Source organism: Carcharodon carcharias, chromosome 15, assembly GCF_017639515.1.
Source record: "Carcharodon carcharias isolate sCarCar2 chromosome 15, sCarCar2.pri, whole genome shotgun sequence".
Classification (NCBI taxonomy): Eukaryota; Metazoa; Chordata; class Chondrichthyes; order Lamniformes; family Lamnidae; genus Carcharodon; species Carcharodon carcharias.
Genome location: NC_054481.1, coordinates 42294819 through 42306597, shown reverse-complemented (window position 1 = coordinate 42306597; position 11779 = coordinate 42294819).

Sequence of the window (11779 nt, the reverse complement as noted above, 5' to 3'; positions counted from 1 at the left end):
TCGCTCTACACACACCCGTTCTCCTTGCTCCAGTCAAGATCTTCAAAAGCCCGTTCTCCTCTCTGAAAATTCACTCTTCACAGCCCCGTTCTCCTTGATGAAGTCTCGCTGTTCACTATCCCGTTCTCCTTGTTGAAGTCTCGCTCTACACAGCCCCATTCTCCTTGCTGAAGTCTCGCTCTACACAGACACGTTCTCCTTGCAGCAGTATAGATCTTCACAACACCGTTCTCCTCTCTGCAGTATCACTCTTCACAGCCCCATTCTCTTCACTGATGTCTCGCTCTACACAGCCCCATTGTCCTTGCTGAAGTCTCGCTCTACACAAACACGTTCCTTTTGCTGATGTCTTGCTCTTCTCAGCCCTATTCTCCTCACTGAAGTCTCGCTCTCCACAGCACCATTCTCCTTGCTGAAGTGTCACTCTTCACAGCCCCGTTCTCCGCTCAGAAGTCTTGTTCTTCAAAGTCCCGTTCTCCTCACTGAAGTATGGCTCTTCACAGCCCCGTTCTCCTCGACGTAGTCTCACTCTTCAGAACGCCGTTCTCCTTGCGAAAGTCCCGCTCTTCAAAGTCATGTCTCCTCATTGAAGTTTCGCACATCACAGACCCATTCTCCTCATTGAGGTCTCGCTCACCACTGGCCCGATCTCCTCTCTGATGCCTCGCTCCTTACAGTCCTGTTTTCCTCTCTAATGTCTTGCTCTGCACAGCCCCATTCTCCTTGTTGAAGTCTTGCTATAACCAGCCCTGTTCTCCTCGATGAAGAATCGATCTTCACAGTCCCATTCTCCTTGTTGAAGTCTCGCTCTTAACAGTCAAATTCTCCTTGTTGAATTCTCAGACTTCAAAGTCACGTTCTCCTCACTGAAGTCTCGCTCTTCACAGTCCTGTCCTCCTTGCTGAAGTCTCGCTCTTCACAGACGCGTTCTCCTCGCTGAAGTCTCGCTCTTCAGAGCCATGTTCTCCTGCTGAAGTCTCGGTCTTTACAGGCACGATCTCCACGCTGAAGTCTCGCTCTTCACAGCCCCATTCTCCTCACTGAAGTTTCACTCTTCACAGCCCCATGCTCTTTGCTGAAGTCTTGCTCTACACAGACCCGTTCTACTTGCACCGTTCTCCTTGCTGATGTCTCGCTCTTTAAGCCACGTCCTCTCGCCGAAGTCTCGCCCGTCACATTCCCGTTCTCCTCACTGAATTCTTGCTCTTCACAGCCACATTCTCCTTGCTGAAGTCTCGGTCTTTACAGTCATGTTCTCCTCACTGAACTCTCGCTCTTCACAGCCCCATTCTCTTCGCTGAAGTCTCGCTCTTCAGAGCCATGTTCTCCATGCTGAAGTCTCGGTCTTTACAGCCACGTTTCCCTCACTGAAGTTTCACTCTTCACAGCCCATGCTCTTGGCTGAAGTCTCGCTCTACACAGACCCGTTCTACTTGCACCGTTCTCCTTGCTGAAGGCTCACTCTTCAAGACACATCCTCTCGCCAAAATCTAGCCCTTCACGTTTCCGTTCTCCTCACTGAATTCTGGCTCTTCACAGCCACATTCTCCTTGCTGAAGTCTCGCTCTACACAAACCCGTTCTCCATGCTGATGTCTTGCTCTTCTCAGCCCTATTCTCATCACTGAAGTCTAGCTCTCCACAGCACCTTTCTCCTTGCTGAAGTCTCACTCTTCACAGCCCCGTTCTCCGCTCAGAAGTCTTGTTCTTCAGAGTCCCGTTCTCCTCACTGAAGTCTGGCTCTTAACAGCCCCGTTCTCCTCGATGTAGTCTCACTCTTCAGAACCCTGTTCTCCTTGTGAAAGTCTCGCTCTTCACAGCCCCCGTCTCTTCGCTGAAGTCTCGCTCTTTACAGCACCGTTCTCCTTGCTGAAGTCTCACTCCTCACAGCCACATTCTCTTCACTGAAGTTTCACTCCTCACAGCCCTATTCTCTTCGCTAAAGTCTCGCTCTACACAGCCCCAATCTCTATGCTGAAATCTCACTCTTCACAGCCCCATTCTCTTCACTGAAGTTTCACTCTTCACAGCCGCATTCTCTTCTCTGAAGTCTCGCTCTACACAGCCCCATTCTCCTAGCTGAAGTCTCGCTCTACACAGACCCGTTCTCCTTGCTGCAGTCTAGATCTTCACAACACCGTTCTCCACTCTAAAGTAACACTCTTCACAGCCCCATTCTCTTCGTTGAAGCCTCGCTCTACACAGCCCCATTCTCCTTTCTGAAGTCTCGCTCTACACATGTCCGTTCTCCTCCTGAAGTCTCGCTCTTCACAGTCACGTTCTCCTCACTGAAGTCTCGCTCTTCACAGCCACATTTTCCTTGCTGGAGTCTCGCTCTTCACAGCCACGTACTCCTCGCTGAATTCTCGGTCTTTACAGTCATGTTATCCTCACTGAAGTCTCGCTCTTCACAGCCCCATTCTCCTTACTGAAGTGTTGCTCTTCACAGCCCCGTTCTACTCGCTGAAGTCTTGCTCTTTGCAGCCCCTACCTCCGCATTGAAGTCTCATTCTTTAGAGTACCGTTCTCCTTATTGAAGTCTCATTCTTCAGAGCCACTTTCTCCTCGCTGAAATATTGATCTTCAGAGTCCCGTTCTCCTCACTGAAGTCTCGCTCTTCACAGCCCCATTCTCTTCACTGAAGTCTCGCTCTACACACAACCGTTCTGCTTGCTCCAGTCAAGATCTTCAAAAGCCCGTTCTCCTCTCTGAAAATTCACTCTTCACAGCCCCGTTCTCCTTGATGAAGTCTTGCTCTACACAGCCCCATTCTCCTCGCTGAACTCTCGCTCTACACAGACCCATTCTCCTTGCTGAAGTCTCGCTCTACACAGTCCCGTTCTCCTTGCTGCAGTATAGATCTTCACAACACCGTTCTCCTCTCTGCAGTATCACTCTTCACAGCCCAATTCTCTTCACTGATGTCTCGCTCTACACAGCCCCATTCTCCTCGCTGAAGTCTCGCTCTACACAAACCCGTTCCTTTTGCTGATGTCTTGCTCTTCTTAGCCCTAGTCTCCTCACTGAAGTCTCGCTCTCCACAGCACCGTTCTCCTTGCTGAAGTCTCACTCTTCACAGCCCCGTTCTCCGCTCAGAAGTCTTGTTCTTCAGAGTCCCGTTCTCCTCACTGAAGTACGGCTCTTCACAGCCCCGTTCTCCCTGACGTAGTCTCACTCTTCAGAACGCCGTTCTCCTTGTGAAAGTCTCGCTCTTCAAAGTCAAGTCTCCTCATTGAAGTTTCGCACCTCACAGACCCATTCTCCTCATTGAGGTCTCGCTCACCACTGGCCCGATCTCCTCTCTGATGCCTCGCTCCTTACAGTCCTGTTTTCCTCTCTAATGTCTTGCTCTTCACAGCCCCGTTCTCCTTGTTGAAGTCTCGCTCTTCACAGTCCTGTTCTCCATGTTGAAGTCTCGCTCTTCACTGTCCCGTTCTCCTCATTGAAATCTCGCTGTTCAGAAACCTATTCTCCTTCTTAAAGTCTCACACTTCACAGTCATTTTCTCCTTGTAGAATTCTCGATCTTCACAACCCAGTTCTCCTCACTGAAGACTCGCTCTTCACAGCCCCATTTTCATGGCTGAAGTCTCACTCTTCACAGCTGTGTTCCCCTTACCAAAGTCTCGCTGTTCAGAATCCCATTCTCCTTGTTAAAGTCTCACTCATCACCGACACGTTCTCCTTGTTGAAGTCTTGCTCTTCACAGCCCGGTTCTCCTTGTTGAAGTCTCGCTCTTCACAGTCCTGTTCTCCTCGTTGACGTCTCACTCTTCACAGTCCCGTTCTCCTCACTGAAGTCTCTCTCTTTACAGCCCCATTCACCTTGCTGAAATCTCGCTCCTCACAGCCACATTCTCTTCACTGTAGTCTCGGTCTTTAGACTCATGTCCTCCTCATTGAAGTCTCGCTCTTCACAGCCCCATTCCCTTCGCTGAAGTCTTGCTCTACACAGACCCGTTCTCCTTACTCCAGTCTAGATCTTCAAAAGCCCATTCTCCTCTCTGAAGTTTCACTCGTCACTGCACCATTCTCTTCGCTGAATTCTCACTCTACACAGCCCCATTCTCCTTGCTGAAGTCTCACTCTTCACAGACGCGTGCTCCTCGCTGAAGTCTAGCTCTTCAGTGTCCCATTCTCCTCACTGAAGTCTGGCTCTTCACATCCCTGTTCTCCTCAGCGAAGTCTCGTTGTTCAGAACCCCATTCTCGTTGTGAAAGTCTCACTCTTCACAGTAACATTCTCCTTGTTCACGTCTCTCTCTTCACATCCCCATTCTCCGTGTTGAAGTCTTGCTATACCCAGCCCTGTTCTCCTCGATGAAGAATCGATCTTCACAGTCCCATTCTCCTTGTTGAAGTCTCGCTCCTAATATTCACATTCTCCTTGTTGAATTCTCACACTTCAAAGTCCCGTTCTCCTCACTGAAGTCTCGCTCTTCACAGTCCTGTCCTCCTTGCTGAAGTCTCGCTCTTCACAGACCAATTCTCCTCGCCGCAGTCTCGCTCTTCAGAGCCATGTTCTCCTGCTGAAGTCTCGGTCTTTACAGCCACAATCTCTACGCTGAAGTCTCGCTCTTCACAGCCCCGTTCTCTTCACTGAAGTTTCACTCTTCACAGCCCCATGCTCTTTGCTGAAGTCTTGCTCTACACAGACCCGTTCTACTTGCACCGTTCTCCTTGCTGATGTCTCGCTCTTTAAGCCACGTCCTCTCGCCGAAGTCTCGCCCGTCACATTCCCGTTCTCCTCACTGAATTCTTGCTCTTCACAGCCACATTCTCCTTGCTGAAGTCTCGGTCTTTACAGTCATGTTCTCCTCACTGAACTCTCGCTCTTCACAGCCCCATTCTCTTCGCTGAAGTCTCGCTCTTCAGAGCCATGTTCTCCATGCTGAAGTCTCGGTCTTTACAGCCACGTTTCCCTCACTGAAGTTTCACTCTTCACAGCCCATGCTCTTGGCTGAAGTCTCGCTCTACACAGACCCGTTCTACTTGCACCGTTCTCCTTGCTGAAGGCTCACTCTTCAAGACACATCCTCTCGCCAAAATCTAGCCCTTCACGTTTCCGTTCTCCTCACTGAATTCTGGCTCTTCACAGCCACATTCTGCTTGCTGAAGTCTCGCTCTACACAAACCCGTTCTCCATGCTGATGTCTTGCTCTTCTCAGCCCTATTCTCATCACTGAAGTCTAGCTCTCCACAGCACCTTTCTCCTTGCTGAAGTCTCACTCTTCACAGCCCCGTTCTCCGCTCAGAAGTCTTGTTCTTCAGAGTCCCGTTCTCCTCACTGAAGTCTGGCTCTTAACAGCCCCGTTCTCCTCGACGTTGTCTCACTCTTCAGAACCCCGTTCTCCTTGTGAAAGTCTCGCTCTTCACAGCCCCCGTCTCTTCGCTGAAGTCTCGCTCTTCACAGCACCGTTCTCCTTGCTGAAGTCTCACTCCTCACAGCCACATTCTCTTCACTGAAGTTTCACTCCTCACAGCCCTATTCTCTTCGCTAAAGTCTCGCTCTACACAGCCCCAATCTCTATGCTGAAATCTCACTCTTCACAGCCCCATTCTCTTCACTGAAGTTTCACTCTTCACAGCCGAATTCTCTTCTCTGAAGTCTCGCTCTACACAGCCCCATTCTCCTAGCTGAAGTCTCGCTCTACACAGACCCGTTCTCCTTGCTGCAGTCTAGATCTTCACAACACCGTTCTCCACTTTAAAGTAACACTCTTCACAGCCCCATTCTCTTCGTTGAAGCCTCGCTCTACACAGCCCCATTCTCCTTTCTGAAGTCTCGCTCTTCACAGTCACGTTCTCCTCACTGAAGTCTCGCTCTTCACAGCCACATTTTCCTTGCTGGAGTCTCGCTCTTCACAGCCACGTACTCCTCGCTGAATTCTCGGTCTTTACAGTCATGTTCTCCTCACTGAAGTCTCGCTCTTCACAGCCCCATTCTCCTTACTGAAGTGTTGCTCTTCACAGCCCCGTTCTACTCGCTGAAGTCTTGCTCTTTGCAGCCCCTACCTCCGCATTGAAGTCTCACTCTTTAGAGTACCGTTCTCCTTATTGAAGTCTCATTCTTCAGAGCCACTTTCTCCTCGCTGAAATATTGATCTTCAGAGTCCCGTTCTCCTCACTGAAGTCTCGCTCTTCACAGCCCCATTCTCTTCGCTGAAGTCTCGCTCTACACACACCCGTTCTGCTTGCTCCAGTCAAGATCTTCAAAAGCCCGTTCTCCTCTCTGAAAATTCACTCTTCACAGCCCCGTTCTCCTTGATGAAGTCTTGCTCTACACAGCCCCATTCTCCTTGCTGAACTCTCGCTCTACACAGACCCATTCTCCTTGCTGCAGTCTCGCTCTACACAGACCCGTTCTCCTTGCTGCAGTATAGATCTTCACAACACCGTTCTCCTCTCTGCAGTATCACTCTTCACAGCCCAACTCTCTTCACTGATGTCTCGCTCTACACAGCCCCATTCTCCTCGATGAAGTCTCGCTCTACACAAACCCGTTCCTTTTGCTGATGTCTTGCTCTTCTTAGCCCTATTCTCCTCACTGAAGTCTCGCTCTCCACAGCACCGTTCTCCTTGCTGAAGTCTCACTCTTCACAGCCCCGTTCTCCGCTCAGAAGTCTTGTTCTTCAGAGTCCCTTTCTCCTCACTGAAGTATGGCTCTTCACAGCCCCGTTCTCCTCGACGTAGTCTCACTCTTCAGAACACCGTTCTCCTTGTGAAAGTCTCGCTCTTCAAAGTCAAGTCTCCTCATTGAAGTTTCGCACCTCACAGACCCATTCTCCTCATTGAGGTCTCGCTCACCACTGGCCCGATCTCCTCTCTGATGCCTCGCTCCTTACAGTCCTGTTTTCCTCTCTAATGTCTTGCTCTTCACAGCCCCGTTCTCGTTGTTGAAGTCTCGCTCTTCACAGTCCTGTTCTCCATGTTGAAGTCTCGCTCTTCACTGTCCCGTTCTCCTCATTGAAATCTCGCTGTTCAGAAACCTATTCTCCTTCTTAAAGTCTCACACTTCACAGTCATTTTCTCCTTGTAGAATTCTCGATCTTCACAACCCAGTTCTCCTCACTGAAGACTCGCTCTTCACAGCCCCATTTTCATGGCTGAAGTCTCACTCTTCACAGCTGTGTTCCCCTTACCAAAGTCTCGCTGTTCAGAATCCCATTCTCCTTGTTAAAGTCTCACTCATCACTGACACGTTCTCTTTGTTGAAGTCTTGCTCTTCACAGCCCGGTTCTCCTTGTTGAAGTCTAGCTCTTCACAGTCCCGTTCTCCTCGTTGACGTCTCACTCTTCACAGTCCCGTTCTCCTCACTGAAGTCTGGCTCTTCACATCCCTGTTCTCCTCAGCGAAGTCTCGTTGTTCAGAACCCCATTCTCGTTGTGAAAGTCTCACTCTTCACAGTAACATTCTCCTTGTTCACGTCTCTCTCTTCACATCCCCATTCTCCTTGTTGAAGTCTTGCTATACCCAGCCCTGTTCTCCTCGATGAAGAATCGATCTTCACAGTCCCATTCTCCTTGTTGAAGTCTCGCTCCTAATATTCACATTCTCCTTGTTGAATTCTCACACTTCAAAGTCCCGTTCTCCTCACTGAAGTCTCGCTCTTCACAGTCCTGTCCTCCTTGCTGAAGTCTCGCTCTTCACAGACCCGTTCTCCTCGCCGCAGTCTCGCTCTTCAGAGCCATGTTCTCCTGCTGAAGTCTCGGTCTTTACAGCCACAATCTCTACGCTGAAGTCTCGCTCTTCACAGCCCCGTTCTCTTCACTGAAGTTTCACTCTTCACAGCCCCATGCTCTTTGCTGAAGTCTTGCTCTACACAGACCCGTTCTACTTGCACCGTTCTCCTTGCTGATGTCTCGCTCTTTAAGCCACGTCCTCTCGCCGAAGTCTCGCCCGTCACATTCCCGTTCTCCTCACTGAATTCTTGCTCTTCACAGCCACATTCTCCTTGCTGAAGTCTCGGTCTTTACAGTCATGTTCTCCTCACTGAACTCTCGCTCTTCACAGCCCCATTCTCTTCGCTGAAGTCTCGCTCTTCAGAGCCATGTTCTCCATGCTGAAGTCTCGGTCTTTACAGCCACGTTTCCCTCACTGAAGTTTCACTCTTCACAGCCCATGCTCTTGGCTGAAGTCTCGCTCTACACAGACCCGTTCTACTTGCACCGTTCTCCTTGCTGAAGGCTCACTCTTCAAGACACATCCTCTCGCCAAAATCTAGCCCTTCACGTTTCCGTTCTCCTCACTGAATTCTGGCTCTTCACAGCCACATTCTCCTTGCTGAAGTCTCGCTCTACACAAACCCGTTCTCCATGCTGATGTCTTGCTCTTCTCAGCCCTATTCTCATCACTGAAGTCTAGCTCTCCACAGCACCTTTCTCCTTGCTGAAGTCTCACTCTTCACAGCCCCGTTCTCCGCTCAGAAGTCTTGTTCTTCAGAGTCCCGTTCTCCTCACTGAAGTCTGGCTCTTAACAGCCCCGTTCTCCTCGACGTAGTCTCACTCTTCAGAACCCCGTTCTCCTTGTGAAAGTCTCGCTCTTCACAGCCCCCGTCTCTTCGCTGAAGTCTCGCTCTTCACAGCACCGTTCTCCTTGCTGAAGTCTCACTCCTCACAGCCACATTCTCTTCACTGAAGTTTCACTCCTCACAGCCCTATTCTCTTCGCTAAAGTCTCGCTCTACACAGCCCCAATCTCTATGCTGAAATCTCACTCTTCACAGCCCCATTCTCTTCACTGAAGTTTCACTCTTCACAGCCGAATTCTCTTCTCTGAAGTCTCGCTCTACACAGCCCCATTCTCCTAGCTGAAGTCTCGCTCTACACAGACCCGTTCTCCTTGCTGCAGTCTAGATCTTCACAACACTGTTCTCCACTTTAAAGTAACACTCTTCACAGCCCCATTCTCTTCGTTGAAGTCTCGCTCTACACAGCCCCATTCTCCTTTCTGAAGTCTCGCTCTTCACAGTCACGTTCTCCTCACTGAAGTCTCGCTCTTCACAGCCACATTTTCCTTGCTGGAGTCTCGCTCTTCACAGCCACGTACTCCTCGCTGAATTCTCGGTCTTTACAGTCATGTTCTCCTCACTGAAGTCTCGCTCTTCACAGCCCCATTCTCCTTACTGAAGTGTTGCTCTTCACAGCCCCGTTCTACTCGCTGAAGTCTTGCTCTTTGCAGCCCCTACCTCCGCATTGAAGTCTCACTCTTTAGAGTACCGTTCTCCTTATTGAAGTCTCATTCTTCAGAGCCACTTTCTCCTCGCTGAAATATTGATCTTCAGAGTCCCGTTCTCCTCACTGAAGTCTCGCTCTTCACAGCCCCATTCTCTTCGCTGAAGTCTCGCTCTACACACACCCGTTCTGCTTGCTCCAGTCAAGATCTTCAAAAGCCCGTTCTCCTCTCTGAAAATTCACTCTTCACAGCCCCGTTCTCCTTGATGAAGTCTTGCTCTACACAGCCCCATTCTCCTTGCTGAACTCTCGCTCTACACAGACCCATTCTCCTTGCTGCAGTCTCGCTCTACACAGACCCGTTCTCCTTGCTGCAGTATAGATCTTCACAACACCGTTCTCCTCTCTGCAGTATCACTCTTCACAGCCCAACTCTCTTCACTGATGTCTCGCTCTACACAGCCCCATTCTCCTCGATGAAGTCTCGCTCTACACAAACCCGTTCCTTTTGCTGATGTCTTGCTCTTCTTAGCCCTATTCTCCTCACTGAAGTCTCGCTCTCCACAGCACCGTTCTCCTTGCTGAAGTCTCACTCTTCACAGCCCCGTTCTCCGCTCAGAAGTCTTGTTCTTCAGAGTCCCGTTCTCCTCACTGAAGTATGGCTCTTCACAGCCCCGTTCTCCTCGACGTAGTCTCACTCTTCAGAACGCCGTTCTCCTTGTGAAAGTCTCGCTCTTCAAAGTCAAGTCTCCTCATTGAAGTTTCGCACCTCACAGACCCATTCTCCTCATTGAGGTCTCGCTCACCACTGGCCCGATCTCCTCTCTGATGCCTCGCTCCTTACAGTCCTGTTTTCCTCTCTAATGTCTTGCTCTTCACAGCCCCGTTCTCGTTGTTGAAGTCTCGCTCTTCACAGTCCTGTTCTCCATGTTGAAGTCTCGCTCTTCACTGTCCCGTTCTCCTCATTGAAATCTCGCTGTTCAGAAACCTATTCTCCTTCTTAAAGTCTCACACTTCACAGTCATTTTCTCCTTGTAGAATTCTCGATCTTCACAACCCAGTTCTCCTCACTGAAGACTCGCTCTTCACAGCCCCATTTTCATGGCTGAAGTCTCACTCTTCACAGCTGTGTTCCCCTTACCAAAGTCTCGCTGTTCAGAATCCCATTCTCCTTGTTAAAGTCTCACTCATCACTGACACGTTCTCTTTGTTGAAGTCTTGCTCTTCACAGCCCGGTTCTCCTTGTTGAAGTCTCGCTCTTCACAGTCCCGTTCTCCTCGTTGACGTCTCACTCTTCACAGTCCCGTTCTCCTCACTGAAGTCTGGCTCTTCACATCCCTGTTCTCCTCAGCGAAGTCTCGTTGTTCAGAACCCCATTCTCGTTGTGAAAGTCTCACTCTTCACAGTAACATTCTCCTTGTTCACGTCTCTCTCTTCACATCCCCATTCTCCTTGTTGAAGTCTTGCTATACCCAGCCCTGTTCTCCTCGATGAAGAATCGATCTTCACAGTCCCATTCTCCTTGTTGAAGTCTCGCTCCTAATATTCACATTCTCCGAGTTGAATTCTCACACTTCAAAGTCCCGTTCTCCTCACTGAAGTCTCGCTCTTCACAGACCCGTTCTCCTCGCCGCAGTCTCGCTCTTCAGAGCCATGTTCTCCTGCTGAAGTCTCGGTCTTTACAGCCACAATCTCTACGCTGAAGTCTCGCTCTTCACAGCCCCGTTCTCTTCACTGAAGTTTCACTCTTCACAGCCCCATGCTCTTTGCTGAAGTCTTGCTCTACACAGACCCGTTCTACTTGCACCGTTCTCCTTGCTGATGTCTCGCTCTTTAAGCCACGTCCTCTCGCCGAAGTCTCGCCCGTCACATTCCCGTTCTCCTCACTGAATTCTTGCTCTTCACAGCCACATTCTCCTTGCTGAAGTCTCGGTCTTTACAGTCATGTTCTCCTCACTGAACTCTCGCTCTTCACAGCCCCACTCTCTTCGCTGAAGTCTCGCTCTTCAGAGCCATGTTCTCCATGCTGAAGTCTCGGTCTTTACAGCCACGTTTCCCTCACTGAAGTTTCACTCTTCACAGCCCATGCTCTTGGCTGAAGTCTCGCTCTACACAGACCCGTTCTACTTGCACCGTTCTCCTTGCTGAAGGCTCACTCTTCAAGACACATCCTCTCGCCAAAATCTAGCCCTTCACGTTTCCGTTCTCCTCACTGAATTCTGGCTCTTCACAGCCACATTCTCCTTGCTGAAGTCTCGCTCTACACAAACCCGTTCTCCATGCTGATGTCTTGCTCTTCTCAGCCCTATTCTCATCACTGAAGTCTAGCTCTCCACAGCACCTTTCTCCTTGCTGAAGTCTCACTCTTCACAGCCCCGTTCTCCGCTCAGAAGTCTTGTTCTTCAGAGTCCCGTTCTCCTCACTGAAGTCTGGCTCTTAACAGCCCCGTTCTCCTCGACGTAGTCTCACTCTTCAGAACCCCGTTCTCCTTGTGAAAGTCTCGCTCTTCACAGCCCCCGTCTCTTCGCTGAAGTCTCGCTCTTCACAGCACCGTTCTCCTTGCTGAAGTCTCACTCCTCACAGCCACATTCTCTTCACTGAAGTTTCACTC